General features: G+C 46.4%; 1 pseudogene; it reads left to right on the top strand.

The window, feature by feature from the left end:
• Window positions 1-623: 623 nt before the first annotated feature.
• On the top strand, window positions 624-1,142 carry LOC147958462 (secreted RxLR effector protein 161 pseudogene; annotated as a pseudogene).
• Window positions 1,143-13,734: the final 12,592 nt, after the last annotated feature.

Genomic DNA, 13,734 nt, shown 5'->3' with positions numbered 1-13,734 from the left:
TCCCGATGAGAGGATCGTTAGTGATGACGATGGTGATGATTTCCCCCTTCCAGAGGGAAGTTTCCCCGGCAGAACTACTCTGCCGGAGCCCTAGATTGGTTCCGCCAAGGTTCCGCCACGTAGCGGCGGAGTTTCTTCCCGAAAGCTTTCTTATTATTTTTTCTCGGACGAAAGACCTCATATAGTAGAAGATGGGCATCGGAGGGCCACCAGGGGGCCCACGAGGCAGGGAGGCGTGCCCCCCACCCTCGTGGCCAGGGTGTGGGCCTCCTCTGGAACTTTCTTCGCTTACTATTTTTTATATATTCTGGAAATAACTTCCGTGAAGTTTCAGGACTTTTGGAGCTGTGCAGAATAGGTCTCTAATATTTGCTCCTTTTCTAGCCTAGAATCCCAGCTGCCGGCATTCTCCCTCTTCATGTAAACCTTGTAAAATAAGAGAGAATAGGCATAAGTATTGTGACATAATGTGTAATAACAGCCCATAATGCAATAAATATCGATATAAAAGCATGATGCAAAATGGACGTATCACACTTCTGCAATCTCACGATGTTGAGAAGATTTTGAGCCGTTTTGGATATTCAGACTGCAAACCTTCTGCAACACCATATGATCCTAGCATGCGGATTCGAAAGTTCGAAGGCAAGGCTGTAGATAAATTGAGATATTCTCAAGTGGTTGGTTCACTCATGTACCTAGCTTGTGCTACTCGTCCTGACATCTCATTTGCTGTGTGCAAACTGAGCCAGTTTGTTTCCAATCCGGGAGATGTGCACTGGCATGCTGTTGAGCGAGTGATGTGCTATTTGCAAGGTACTGTGAACTATGAAATTCACTATTCTGGGTACCTGATGGTACTTGAGGGGTATAGTGATTCAAATTGGATATCTGATGCTGATGAGATGAAAGCCACAAGTGGATATGTCTTCACACTTGGTGGTGGTGTTGTTTCCTGGAAGTCTTGCAAGCAGACAATCTTAACGAGATCGACTATGGAAGCAGAACTCACGGCATTAGACACATCACGTGTCGAAGCAGAATGGCTTCGAGAGCTTTTGATGGATTTGCCAGTGGTTGATAAACCAGTCCCGGCTGTCCTTATGAACTGTGACAATCAAACTGTGATTGCCAAAGGCTAAGAGTTCAAAGGACAATATGAAATCCACAAAGCACATAAGAAGAAGATTGAAATCTGTCAGAAAATCAAGAAACTCTGAAGTGATAGCATTGGATTATATCCAGATTGCTAAAAATCTGTCAGAAAATCAAGAAACTCCGGAGTGATAGCATTGGATTATATCCAGATTGCTAAAAATCTGGCAGACCCTTTTATGAAAGGGTTATCACAAATTGTGATAGAAAATGCATCAAGGGAGATGGGCATGAGACCCACTTAAGTTGCCATGGGGGTAACCCAACCTATGTGATCGGAGATCCCGTGAATTAGGACCTAGGAAAACAATCCAACGGTCAACTGAGGAGAGTATCCTTACCTAACCCACTCCGTTGGAGATGAAATAATACTCGCAATTCTGTAAGGCAGGCTGACATTTGTCTTAACTAGATGATTTTCCCCACGCGTTGCTGCGTGATTTTAAAGATTAATTTTGAATACGTTCTATATGAATAAAATGATCTAAATTGAAAGCTATTAACTTCGAAAGTAACTATATGTAAACAAAGAGTATGCATGTACGTTGGACTATTGGAGATGAAACAATTAAATTGGGATATGCATGTGCTACAAAATAGTTTTAGTGGATGATGGCATGGCACATTTGGTGATGTGAAGAGCTGCATGTTAAGAGAATTAGACTTAGTGGGGATCAACTATTTATGTATTATAGATGTGTTCCAAAGCTTATATACGCAAGATGCTAACCTACAGAGCATTCTTTGGAGGACCACACCTATGTGAACCCGATTGCTGGTCACAGTCTATGATATTGGGTGATCGCTAGGAAGCTCATGAGAAGGTACGGAGTATGACTAATAAGCTCCACCTATGGGGTTTAGCCTTCGGCAGCCACGTATCAGCTGACAAATAGGCAAAACTTCTGCATGCCAAACTGACAATTCAAGGCATAGTCCATTGTTCAGTTGTGAAGAAGTCTAATTCTATTGCTCTAGGTGGAAGTTCAACTTAACAGTCTCCACTGAAAATTCGGGTATATCAAACATTGTTTGGAACAGTTGAAAAACTTAAGTGCCTTGAGATCTGGTGGGGGGTTGATGGATTATAGATGGGCTTAGACCCATATAAGACAATAATCCTTAGTTAATCTCTAAGGCCCATGCATGTGTACGGCAAGTGGTGGGAAGTGTGGGAAGTTTAGTACCATACTGCTACAGTAAAAAGAGTGAGACCTCTTTATAAGGGCTGCTCCATCACTTGCTATTGGGAGCTTGGGAATAGGAGCTATACACGCGCGCTCCTCCTCCGCCGCCGCCGTCCGCCTCGCCCCGCCTCATCACGACGCGCGCGTGCCGCGGGTTGCGGGTTGCGGGTTGCGGGAACGAGCCGAAGCTTATTTTTGCCGGTCAGGAATGATTAATTAATCTCTGATTAATTAACGAGTCACTTATGGAAGTGCCACTGTCCGAGACATTGGACCGTGGGCTGTTCGTGGACTCGGTCTACCCGACGACCTATATAAGAAGGTGTTGGCCAGTGGAGTGAACCCTAACTCAGTTCACTCACTCCCTCTCGCACAACCCTAGTCGTCATCTACTGTTCCTCTCTCTGTGTTGCTTCCGGCGATCCCATCCCGACAACCGCGTGCACGGTTGGTCGGGAGAGCAGGTGCCTCCGGAACCCTGTCGTTCGAGATCCTGCCCGGGAGAACGGCAGTAAGGTTTTTGGGGAGCGTCTTGACGCGACCGCTCCTGATCCGTCCCCGTCTCCGTCCGGCTCTCCTTCCACTACTTTCCCTGCATCGATCCCATGGCTGACGACGAAGCCACCAAAAAGAAGGCCTCGGCCGATGCCGAGGCTGCTGCTGTCGCCGCCACGTTGGCCTGGCCAACCGGAGGGTATGACTCGCTCATCCCCTATTTGCTCGTTCATGTGCTAGCCGTATATATGTATTGTCCATGCTCACATGCTTAGGTATCAGTATGAGATGCATACCGTATTTGACATATTTACTGTTTACTCGTGGATTAGATTAGTCGAAAAAGTGCTAATATTTCCAACAGTAATCAGTATCAGCAAAGCGTGTATATGAGTGTCTGTGTCCATGTGCAGGATTCCCTCCCTCTTCTTTTCCAATAGCTGAACCGCGAGTTGAGATGACTGTGCGTCACTACGATGTAGAAGCTGGGATTTGACCTCCTTAATTTTAGAAGAAAATTTGCAAGTTGATATCTAGAGCACAGCAGAAATTAAAGCTCGTACGTGCACTCGATTTGCGACGTGTAATCACTTGGCAAGGCGCTGGAAATCTGCTGGCCTTGTAAACAAAATCATGGCGATTCTTGACTATTTTTTCTCAACTACTCATCTCTTTTACGCGCTGTCCACTCTTTTAAGCTACTACTGTGTGACTTGATACTAACATATTTGACCTTTGGCCAAGGAGTCATTTTCCCCTTTTGACCTATAATCCCATGGTCCATGGATTTCATTCAGGCCTACCACTCTTGAAGCATATATGCTTGCTTGTTCCTAACCTCCTTGCCATCCACTCCAGATCATGATGCTGATTGCCGCTCCCAGCATCCTAGGTCCTAACATAATATGCACGGTCAATTCTTCGCCTGCTTTTCTGCCCCGGTTTGTGGGACAAATGATGCATGTACCCCCCCCCCCCCCCCCCCCCCCGCCTTCCCCTCTCGTCTTTTTTAGTTCGCATATAAGATTCGACTGAAGTCAAGCCTTATAAAGTTTGACCAATTTTATAGAAAAAAGTGCCAACATTCACAATCTGAAATCAATATCATTAGATGTGTCATGACTTAAAGTTTCATATTATATAACTTTAGCATGGCAGATGTTGATATTTTTTCATATAAATATGGTCAAATTTTGTAAATTTTGACTCTAGAAAATTCTAATATGCTGTGGAAAAAGGACCAAAGGAAGTAGCATGAAACGTCCGCATGCCCGGCTTGAGAGCAAACACAAAAATAACTAAACCGGTGCACTTTACTCTAGCTGCGTGGTCCACTCTGCTCTACCAGAACATTTACTTAATTTAGCCCGCTTCAGTACAACCCCCCTAAAAACGTATAAAGGGCATTATAGTCTTTTCATTCAGGCCTACCACTCTTGAAGCATATATGCTTGCTTGTTCCTAACCTCCTTGCCATCCACTCCAGATCATGATGCTGATTGCCGCTCCCAGCATCCTAGGTCCTAACATAATATGCACGGTCAATTCTTCGCCTGCTTTTCTGCCCCGGTTTGTGGGACAAATGATGCATGTACCCCCCCCCCCCCCCCCCCCCCCGCCTTCCCCTCTCGTCTTTTTTAGTTCGCATATAAGATTCGACTGAAGTCAAGCCTTATAAAGTTTGACCAATTTTATAGAAAAAAGTGCCAACATTCACAATCTGAAATCAATATCATTAGATGTGTCATGACTTAAAGTTTCATATTATATAACTTTAGCATGGCAGATGTTGATATTTTTTCATATAAATATGGTCAAATTTTGTAAATTTTGACTCTAGAAAATTCTAATATGCTGTGGAAAAAGGACCAAAGGAAGTAGCATGAAACGTCCGCATGCCCGGCTTGAGAGCAAACACAAAAATAACTAAACCGGTGCACTTTACTCTAGCTGCGTGGTCCACTCTGCTCTACCAGAACATTTACTTAATTTAGCCCGCTTCAGTACAACCCCCCTAAAAACGTATAAAGGGCATTATAGTCTTTTCACAAGGTATGTATGATGCCCACTCGAATATACGCCCTACGTACCCCCTGACTAGGCCGGCTCATGAAGGTTTCCGCAGTATGCAACAGTATGACAGCGATCTAATATCAGAGACCTCACAAAGATTCGAACTCCCCACCTCCAGCCCACGAAGGAAAGCTGCAGACCAGTCAACCTGAGAAGCTTTGGTTACAAAATCTGAGCGCGCCCCTTAAAGAGCTACTACACAAAATATGAAAACACAAACATTTCTGAAACAAAAAATAAAAAATCAAACATTTTTAGAAGTCGTGAATATTTACTTTTTAAAAAATAAAAAGATTCTGAAATTTCCGAGTTTTGTGAAAATGTGAATGTTTTTAGAGTTCTGAGAAAAAATCCAACATGGCATCGTTTTTTAACAACCATAACAAGTTTAGAGAACAGGATATTTTTGGAAAACCCTGTACATTTTTAAAATACTAAAGACCTTTTTAAAATGTGAATATTGTTTTGAAATTTCCGAAAAATTCACAAACATATTTAGAAGGAAAAATAAATATGACAATAACAACTTTAAAAAAGAAAAAACTTAAACAATGGAAAAGAAACGCAAAGAAAAATAAAAGGAAAAAAGAATAAAATTGGAAGCATGGTCAAATAATAAAAGTAAAAAAACTAGAAGGTTCCCAAGTTGGGGTGGGGGTAGTTCCTACGCTATCTGCAGAAATGGCTGACCCAAACTCGTCTCTCGGCCGCTTGCCTTATGCGAAATAGTGGCAATCTGAAGTATTTTGCTGCTTTTCTCAAAGAAAAATCTTTTTTCTTCTCTTCTTTTTTCTACTTTTCTACTTTTTGTTTTCATTCTCTTTCTTCGTCAATTCTTTTCTATTTTTTTACTTTATTATTAGTTTTGAAATCTTTATTTTTTAAAAATTGTTTGCAATACCAAAATAGTCATACAATGATGAAAGGCGTTCAAACCTTGCATGCATGCTTTCCATGGGCATTCCCACCCTGTTGAAAAAGTTGGGTCATTTTAAGATGTTCAAAAACAGACGATATTCAACGGAGGGTGTTCGGGTAAGGCTAGAAGGGTCTATTTGAAAGCACGTTTTTTTTTTACGTCCCTCAAATGGTCCAATGCTTTCCACCAGCTTCCGTGACCAACAATGCATCATGCCAAGTTGTTTGAATTTTTGACAAGTTTTGCATCTTCTGGAGTTTTCTTGCTGACAAGAGCCGATAAAAAGCGTCGCAACGTGTAAACACGTCATAACTTATTAATACCTGACATGAATGTCTCATATGACTGTGGCATGCCGCTTCAAGAAGTTGGGGTCATTTATCCATAATCCCAAAAAACACCATTTCAAAAGTGTGTGTCACACAAGGCCTCGCTGAGCATGTTGCTTTTCCTAATTGATTGCTTCTGTTAATTGCGATTTTGCCATTATCAATCAATATGAACATTTTCCTATGTCCTAACCATTTTATTGAAATTGCTCGACAATTTTGAAATTTCAAATTGTGTATGAAAAATTTACAAACTTGATTTTTTTTCTAAAAGTGTAACAAAACCTCAACAATTGACAAAAATTGTAAGGCATGCACTTTTTAGAAATTCATCATTTTTTATTAAACGCAAACATTTCTAAATTTGTGAAGTAAAAATTCAAAATGTGATATGTTATGAAATTCCAGAGCATTTTTAACTGTAAACCATATTTAAAAAGGATCTAGTATTCTAAACAAAATTTCAAATTTTTGTACAAGTTCCTAAAAGAAGAATAAAGTTCAAGAAAGAGCAAAATGAATTAACGAAAAAGAGAAGAAAAATCAAAAAAATATAGAACAAAAAATTGCTTATGCCCTACAAAATGAAAACATGTATTCAAAAAATATTCGTAATTTTGGAAAAATGTTTGTGTTTTTAATGATCGAAAATTTGGAATAATGTTTGTGTTTGTCAGTACGCGACACATCTTCCACGGACTTGCTGGGATTGAGTCCTTGCGGTCCAAATATCCAATTCTGAGTCCGGGCTCATCTGCACTTGATCAAGAAATAATTCATAAAAAATTCAAAAAAATCATTTTTTTGCACATGGTAGATAATTTGGTTCGTGAGGTGCGCTCCAAATTTCAGAGCATTTGGACATTTGAGTCACTCTCAGCAAAAAAGACAAATTGGGTCAGAATAGTATACAAACAGTACACTATTTAACAGACCTCAAATTTGTCTTTTTTGCCGAGAGTTACTCAGATGTCCAAGCGATTTGAAATTCGGATCGGACATCACGCATCAAATTATCTACCATGCCAAAAAAAATTGAATTTTTTTGAATTTTTCTAGTACTTGTTTTGATTTCTTTTTATTCAGCGCAGGTGCAGATGCTTCTAGGAGCCAAGACGCCTCACTCCTTGCGGTCGCCTATTTCAACGCGAATAGCCCACCGGACAGAATAAATCACTAAAAAGGAAAGTGGCAGCTCCATTCCTACCACTCCCGGCCTTCATTGGCACAAAAAGCCAGTATGCCAAATCATCTGACCAATAATAATTTGCGTAGCCACATAGGTATCGTATATGATCATTTGCACAGATCAAATCCAAATATTTCAAAATAAAAATGATCGGTAGCATATTTTCTCGGGGGTAACGGAAAATCCCGTTTTGACCCATTTCCAAAAAATTCGTCCGAGGAAAAAACCTAGTTACAGTACATCAATTCTATTTGATAATATATGGCGGTGCATATGTGCCACCAAAGTTCGTTTGTCCCACTGGCTAGCAACATGTTCACTATCCGTTCAGGTTCTGTGTTCGATTCTTAGAGCATCTCTAGCCGTTGGCCCCTCACTCTAAACTTAGACATATTCACGGATTCATATTACATAGCAAATATATATATAATCTAAAAAAGGAACTGGCTGAACGCGGAGTAGTCGCCGTCGTCACCGCCATCCTCACCGCCGTCGTCATCATCGGCCTTCTCCTGCTTGACGCGGGCGTCCCTGATGGACCCCTGCCCGGCGTCTTCATGGCAGACTGGTGGCGGCGGCGGCGCGTCGTCGTCGTCGCTGTCGTCGATGACGACGACTCCTCCTTCGTCGCGGCCCCGGCGGCGCACTGGCGCTCCCTCGCCATCTTCAGAGAGTCCTTGCGCGCCCATTCCAGGGTCGCGTCGTCGTTGAGCTCCACATCGCCGTGTTCCGTCTTCACCGGCGCGAGCCCCGGCTCCGTCTTTGGCTTGGCGAAGCGCGGAGGAGCCGATGAGGAGGCGCGCCGGCCGTCCTTGTTGATGACGATGTCGGCGCTGCGAGTGAGCCGGCCGAGCGGCGTCTCCGTCGCGGGCTCAGCCTTGACGCCGAGCAGCGCCGGAGAGCCGGAGGAGTGAGAAGAAGAGCGCGAGGAGGAATAAGAGGAGGAGCCGAACCTCCTGGGCATCCATTGCCCGTCGCGTCGGCGGTGGGCCGGGGCGGCCGCCCTCACCAGGGGGTACGCCAACGGCGGGTTGTTTCCGCCCTCGAGGTGCGTGAGCACACCCTCGAGCGTGCGGCCGAGGATGCCCCACCACATGTGGCGCCCCTCGCTGTTCTTCGGGCCGCCCACCGCCGCCGCCCCGTTGGTGAACGCCAGCCTCTGCTGCTGACGGCGCTCGAAGTACGCCGCCCACACCGCGTGGTTGTCGGCGGCGTACTGGGGGGGGGGGGGGGCGAGCTGCTCATCGGTGAGGGAGGCGCGTACGATCTCCACCTCGGCGGCGAAGTAGGAGGGGGGCGCCACGGCGTCGGGCAACGGGGGAATGGGCACTCCCCCGTTGCTGAGCCTCCATCCTGTCGGCCCGACGCGCATGTCCGGCGGCGCCGGGATGTTGGCCTCGAACAGGAGCCATGACTTCTGTTCGCGAAGCGAGCGACAGCCGAAGCCGTTGGCCGCCGCCTCGTCGCCGGGGAAACGTTCGGACATCGGGGCTGTCGGGGGAGGGAGAGGGAGGGCTCGGCGGCGGCGCACGGAGGAGGGAGAGGGAGGGCTCGGCGGCTAGGGCTGGTGTGGTCAGAGGCGAGGGAGGCCACCGGCTTTATAGCCGCGCCAGTGTGTACGCCTGGAGGGAGGGGAGTCGTCGCCGCGCCGCCCATGACGCGCCGCCCGTGAGGAATCAATGGCAAGGCTGACCGGCGGCAGCCTTGCCATTGCTTCCCCGCGGGAAACCGAGGTGCTTTGGGGGGAAGACGAGGTGCGGCGTCGTTGACGCGGCTGGCCCGCGTCTCTTTCGCGCCAAAACCGCTCGCCCCGGCGCCTCCGGGCACCCTCCAGCACGCCGGGTTCGGCCTGAGTCCGCCGGCGCAGATTTCGGCCCAGGCCGGCGAAAATCGGGTTTCTAGAGGCATGACTGGGCCGTTTTTCGGTGCCGGCGCGAAAAAATCGCCTGGGGAGGCCTTTCTGGGAGCGCAGCTGGAGATGCTTTTAGTAGGCTGTATTATTTTTTGATTTTCGGCAACCCGCTATAGGATACACTCACTAATGGGCTGGCCCATGGCGAACTTTCTCTGGGTTGTCTTTAATTTTAAGCGTGGACGACGTACTTCTAAAAAAGACTATCCTACCCTTTATTATGAAGGGGTATCAACAGATATCATCTATTGATGTGTTTAGAGAGTGTTGTACCGAAGCAGAAGTGCTTAATTTATACATGCTTGATGTTGATGGTAACAGCACAAGGTGTTGGCTGCAGCGTCGTAGCCTTGCGCAGGGTTGATGGTAACGACACGAGCTATCGACGCGGTTGGTTGGCGACTTTTACTAGATTGCCTCCGGAATACTCCCTACATTCCATAATGTAAAACGTTTTTGCAAGCGATGTAGGGAGTATGATACATGTGTTTGTTTCAGCTTGGCCAGATTCGATTCCTTTGTTATCGGATACACCGCTTCGCAAAGCCCAAAAAACACTCATTTCCGAGGGAGGGCTCGGCGGCGGCGCACGGAGGAGGGAGAGGGAGGGCTCGGCGGCTAGGGCTGGTGTGGTCAGAGGCGAGGGAGGCCACCGGCTTTATAGCCGCGCCAGTGTGTACGCCTGGAGGGAGGGGAGTCGTCGCCGCGCCGCCCATGACGCGCCGCCCGTGAGGAATCAATGGCAAGGCTGACCGGCGGCAGCCTTGCCATTGCTTCCCCGCGGGAAACCGAGGTGCTTTGGGGGGAAGACGAGGTGCGGCGTCGTTGACACGGCTGGCCCGCGTCTCTTTCGCGCCAAAACCGCTCGCCCCGGCGCCTCCGGGCACCCTCCAGCACGCCGGGTTCGGCCTGGGTCCGCCGGCGCAGATTTCGGCCCAGGCCGGCGAAAATCAGGTTTCTAGAGGCATGACTGAGCCGTTTTTCGGTGCCGGCGCGAAAAAATCGCCTGGGGAGGCCTTTCTGGGAGCGCAGCTGGAGATGCTTTTAGTAGGCTGTATTATTTTTTGATTTTCGGCAACCCGCTATAGGATACACTCACTAATGGGCTGGCCCATGGCGAACTTTCTCTGGGTTGTCTTTAATTTTAAGCGTGGACGACGTACTTCTAAAAAAGACTATCCTATCCTTTATTATGAAGGGGTATCAACAGATATCATCTATTGATGTGTTTAGAGAGTGTTGTACCGAAGCAGAAGTGCTTAATTTATACATGCTTAATGTTGATGGTAACAGCACAAGGTGTTGGCTGCAGCGTCGTAGCCTTGCGCAGGGTTGATGGTAACGACACGAGCTATCGACGCGTTTGGTTGGCGACTTTTACTAGATTGCCTCCGGAATACTCCCTACATTCCATAATGTAAAACGTTTTTGCAAGCGATGTAGGGAGTATGATACATGTGTTTGTTTCAGCTTGGCCAGATTCGATTCCTTTGTTATCGGATACACCGCTTCGCAAAGCCCAAAAAACACTCATTTCCGTCTCTTCGTCTCAACCCCCGATCCTCCCCCCCCCCCCCCCCCCCCCCCCCCCCCCGCATCAGCGTGGCCTCCCTTGCCGACGCGGGCAGCAACGCCTGTGACCTGCCCCTTATCCACCGCGAGCCACCTTGCCTCTTCCCCCCCTCCCCCATTAGGTTCATCGTGGTGGCTGGACCGACTGTGTTCTTCAGGTGTTCCTCTTTGAATTAAAAAAGCATCCCAAAACATCCCATTGCTGAACCGAAAAAAGATCAGGGAGTTAATCGACCCTCCACCTAATACAGTGCAATCCCGATTACAAAGTTGAATATGTTACCCGAATTGAACCAAACGCGTCGTATATTCTGCGCCGTGTATCATGATTCCTGAGCATGTAATGTAGCCTTGAGCTGAGTTGTTTCTCTCTTGTTATTTTTGCTTATGTTTTGTTGTAAGAACTGAATGGCGGTTTCTTAAATGGATCAACACATGTTTGTGGACTGGTCTACAATTTTTAGGTGTGTTTTGGGGAAATTGTGTACATCAACATATATTTATAGATACTCGTTCTCCAACCCGGTCACAATTAAACTAAAAGCGCATACAAGTGATTTTGATATTTTTCCCCTCACTAGCAATCGGCGCAATGCACATGGTGGCAATCATAATATGTTGTTTTTGCCAAAGGCCAGTTATGTTACATAGCCACGTTTACACCCTGAAGATAGATACTCCCTCCGGTTCTTTTTTACTCTGCATATAAGATTTTTCTGAAGTCAAATTTCGTCAAGTTTAACCAACTTTATAGAAATAGTATCTGTTGGGTTTCGTAGTAATTTCAAAAAAATTCCTACGCACACGCAAGATCATGTGATGCATAGCAACGAGAGGAGAGTGTGATCTACATACCTAGTAGATCGACAACGGAAGCGTTTTGTTGATGTAGTCGTACGTCTTCACGATCCAACCGATCAAGCACCGAAACTACGGCACCTCCGAGTTCGAGCACACGTTCAGCTCGATGACGATCCCCGGACTCCGATCCAGCAAAGTGTCGGGGAAGAGTTCCGTCAGCACGACGGCGTGGTGACGATCTTGATGCATTACAGCAGCAGGGCTTCGCCTAAACTCCGCTACAGTATTATCGAGGACTATGGTGGCTGGGGGCGCCGCACACGGCTAAGGAATAGATCACGTGGATCAACTTGTGTGTTTCTGGGGTGCCCCTGCCTCCGTATATAAAGGACTAGAGGGGGGAGGCTGGCCGGCCAAGGGTGGCGCGCCAGGAGAGTCCTACTCCCTCTGGGAGTAGGATCCCCCCCCCCCCCAATCCTAGTTAGAATAGGATTCGCGGAGGGGGAAAAGAGAGAGGGGGGGCCGGCCACCTCTCCTTGTCCTAATAGGACTAGGGGAGGGAGGGAGGCGCGCAGCCCATCTTGGGCAGCCCCTTTTCTTTTCCACTAAGGCCCACTAAGGCCCATATAGCTCCCGGGGGGTTCCGGTAACCTCCCGGTACTCCGGTAAAATCCCGATTTCACCCGGAACACTTCCGATATCCAAACATAGGCTTTCAATATATCAATCTTTATGTCTCGACCATTTCGAGACTCCTCGTCATGTCCGTGATCACATCCGGGACTCCGAACAACCTTCGGTACATCAAAATGCATAAACTCATAATATAACTGTCATCGTAACCTTAAGCGTGCGGACCCTACGGGTTCGAGAACAATGTAGACATGACCGAGACACGTCTCCGGTCAATAACCAATAGCGGGACCTGGATGCCCATATTGGCTCCTACATATTCTAGGAAGATCTTTATCGGTCAGACCGCATAACAACATACGTTGTTCCCTTTGTCATCGGTATGTTACTTGCCCGAGATTCGATCGTCGGTATTCCAATACCTAGTTCAATATCATTACCGGCAAGTCTCTTTACTCGTTATGTAATACATCATCCCGCAACTAACTCATTTAGTTGCAATGCTTGCAAGGCTTAAGTGATGTGCATTACCGAGAGGGCCCGGAGATACCTCTCCGACAATCGGAGTGACAAAACCTAATCTCGAAATACGCCAACCCAACATGTACCTTAGGAGACACCTGTAGTACTCCTTTATAATCACCTAGTTACGTTGTGACGTTTGGTAATACCCAAAGTGTTCCTCCGGTAAACGGGAGTTGCATAATCTCATAGTTATAGGAACATGTATAAGTCATGAAGAAAGCAATAGCAACATACTAAACGATCGGGTGCTAAACTAATGGAATGGGTCATGTCAATCAGATCATTCTCTTAATGATGTGATCCCGTTAATCAAATAACAACTCATTTTTCATGGTTAGGAAACATAACCATCTTTGATTAACGAGCTAGTCAAGTAGAGGCATACTAGTGACACTTTGTTTGTCTATGTATTCACACATGTATTATGTTTCCGCTTAATACAATTCTAGCATGAATAATAAACATTTATCATGATTATAAGGAAATAAATAATAACTTTATTATTGCCTCTAGGGCATATTTCCTTCAGTCTCCCACTTGCACTAGAGTCAATAATCTAGATTACACCGTAATGATTCTAACACCCATGGAGCCTTGGTGCTGATCATGTTTTGCTCGTGGAAGAGGCTTAGTCAATGGGTCTGCAACATTCAGATCCGTATGTATCTTGCAAATCTCTATGTCTCCCACCTGGACTAGATCCCGGATGGAATTGAAGCGTCTCTTGATGTGCTTGGTTCTCTTATGAAATCTGGATTTCTTTGCCAAGGCAATTGCACCAGTATTGTCACAAAAGATTTTCATTGGACCCGATGCACTAGGTATGACACCTAGATCGGATATGAACTCCTTCATCCAGACTCCTTCATTTGCTGCTTCCGAAGCAGCTATGTACTCCGCTTCACATGTAGATCCCGCTACAACGCTTTGTTTAGAACTGCACC

The sequence above is a fragment of the Triticum urartu genome, chromosome 7A (assembly GCF_056163025.1).
Source record: "Triticum urartu cultivar PI428250 chromosome 7A, HENAU_Tu73, whole genome shotgun sequence".
NCBI classification, from domain to species: Eukaryota; Viridiplantae; Streptophyta; class Magnoliopsida; order Poales; family Poaceae; genus Triticum; species Triticum urartu.
Note: the sequence above shows the minus strand (reverse complement) of the source record. Positions and strands in the feature narration are given on the sequence as shown.